Source organism: Arvicanthis niloticus, chromosome 4 (assembly GCF_011762505.2).
Source record: "Arvicanthis niloticus isolate mArvNil1 chromosome 4, mArvNil1.pat.X, whole genome shotgun sequence".
NCBI classification, from domain to species: domain Eukaryota; kingdom Metazoa; phylum Chordata; class Mammalia; order Rodentia; family Muridae; genus Arvicanthis; species Arvicanthis niloticus.
Window position 1 is genome coordinate 62,034,629 of NC_047661.1, and position 3,072 is coordinate 62,037,700.

Sequence of the window (3,072 nt, forward strand, 5' to 3'; positions counted from 1 at the left end):
AACATCTCACCTTGACATCTGGCCAGCATACACACAGGTACACATGTACACACACATGCTCATAGATACACAAGCACTCACGCACACACGCATGCACACACATGTGCATGCACACACAGACACACATTGTGCTACAGAATCTCATCCCCAATCTGTCCTTTCCTCTCCTTCCTGCTGCACGCCTTTTCCCTGTTACCTGCATGTAGCAATAGATAGGAGACTGACACAATAGATTTTGAGCAGCTGCCAGGTGTCCCTTCCAAGCTGGCATGCATAGCCTCTCCTGAAAGTGCTTCTCTTCCTCAGAACTGCCCATTGTGTGGATGCTGCCACAGTCACCTCAGAAACTGTACTAAGCCTGGTATGCTTGGCCAGTGTCCTGAGTCTGAATGTGTGCGATTGCCTTCCCCCTGTCTTCATCTTACCGTGGCTACTGCATAAGCAAGAAAATACACTCAATTTCAGCTTTCAACAGTGTTTCATATTTGCTTGGATTCAGGTTTTGTTAATCTTCAGCACAGATGATTTTAGAGCCCATTTTAGAAAAAAAAAGAATAGAAATTACTTATACATGTGTAAGTACACATCACATCACAAAATTGTACTTATGTTTACATAAAATTTTTAAAAGTATGAATAATTGGCCCTGAATAGTCTGCTCTCTGTGGCTGACCTCCATTCTCCCGCCACTTCTTCTGTCACCTGTCTACATACTTTCATCAGACCTTCAAATCTGGAACCATACAGACCTGCTGATCCAGAACCATATAGCCAAAGGATATCCATCAGAGCCCTGACAGGACCATCAAGGTTAGCCCCCCACCCCAATACCTACAACAGGAACATCCAGTGACCAAAGCCATCCAGATGGTTAAAGGCCCTCAAAGAACACAATCAACAAAAAAACAGGGCAATATGACACCTTCAGAGCACAGCTACCCTACTACAACAATCCCTGAATATCCTAACATGACCGAAGCCCAAGAAAATGACCTTAAATCCAATCTTATAAAGATGACAGAGGCCTTTAAAGAGAAAATTAATAAATAGCTTAAAGAAAGACAGAAAATACAATTAAATAAATGAAGGAAATAAATAAAACTGTTCAAGCCCTGAAAATGGACATAGAAGGAATAAAGAAAAAACAAACTGAGGGAATCCTGGAGATGGAAAACCTAGGTAAGAGAACAGAACTGCAGATGCCAGCATCACCAACAGAATACAGGAGACGAAGAACAGAATCTCAGGCATAGAAGATAAAACAGAAAAAAATTGATACATCAAAGAAAATGTTTAATCTAAAAAATTACTGACACAAAAATAAGCCAGAAAGTCTGGGATACCATGAAAAGATATAACCTAAGAACAATAAGAATAGAAGAAGTCGAAGAGTCCCAGCTCCATGGACCACAAAATATTCCCAACAAAATCATAGAAGAAAGCTTTCCCAACCTAAAGAAGGACATGTCTGTAAGCATACAAGAAGCTTATAGAACACCAATTAGACTGGACCAGAAAAGAAAGTCCTCCTGCCACATAATAATCAAAGTCTACAAAACAAAATACAAAATCTCCAGAACAAAGAAAGAAGATTTAAAGTAGCAAGGGAAAAAGGCCAGGTAACATACAAAGGCAGACCTCTCAGAATAACACCCAACTTTACCACAGAGACTCTAAAAGCTAAAAGGGACTGGACAAATACCTTGCAACTTCCAAGAAACCACAGATGCCAAACATAGCTAATGTATTCAACAAAACTCTCAACACGATAATTGGAGAAAACAAGGTATTTTATGATAAATATACAAATTTAAACATTATTTAATCACAAATCCAGCCCTACAGAAAATAGAAGGGTTTTCTATTTTCTAATAGAAGAGTTTTCTAACCCAAGGAAAACAACTACATCCAAGAAAACACAATTAAATAACTTTATACCAGCAAGGTATACAAACAAACAAAGCAAGGGAACCTAAACAAACACACACACACACATACACACACACACACACACACACACACACACACACACACACACACACTCACCCCCACCACCACCACCATCAAAATAACAAGAATTAGCAATCACTATCATTAATATCACTCAACATCAATGGACTCAATTCCTCAATAAAAAAGACAAAGAGTGTCAGATTGGATGTGAAAATAAGATCCATCATTCTGTTGCTTACAAAAATCACACCTCAGCAATAAAGACAGATGCTACCTCAGTGTAAATTGCTAGAAAAAAGTTTTCCAAACAATTGGACCCAAGAAGCAAGCTGGAATAGACATTCTAACATCTAAGAAAATAGACTTTCAACCAAAGTTAAGCAAAAGAGACAGAGAAGAACACTTCATACTAATCAAAGGAAAAATCTACCAAGATGGTATCTCAATTCTGAACATTTATGTCCCAAACACAAGTGTACCCCATTTGTAAAAGAATCATTGCTAAAGCTTAAATTTCACATTGAACCCCATACATTGATATTGGAAGAGTTCAACTCCCAACTCTTACCAGTTGGCAGGTCATCTAGACAAAACTAAACAGAGAAATAGTGAAACTAACAAACATTATGAATTAAATGTACTTAGTAGACATCCATAGATTATTTCATCAAAATTCAAAAGGATATACTTTCCTGTCATCTCACCTCCTTTAACTTCAAAGTCTGTCATACTTCAAACCTTTCCTTTTAAATACACAAAAGTTAACTTTATCTGTATCAGAACATATCATAGAAAGTACCTTTAGTAAACACTTATGCAAGTATGTTTGTCTACAAACTCATTTGCACTTAATATTCTTTATATTACATTAGAAATATTCAAGAACTTTCTGTAAATAATAATAATAACAACAACAACAACAACGTTGGGAGGGAAGAGAGAAAGAGGGAAACAGTTTGGTAAGAGTTGGAGGGGGTAGTGGGTAATAAGATCAAAAGATATTGTCTAAATGTATGAAAATTTCTAAAACCTCTTTTAGAATAACAGTTTCAAACAAAATTACGTGATGACAATGTCTACATAATGGCAGCCTAGCAATGCCGCATGGATTGGACTATC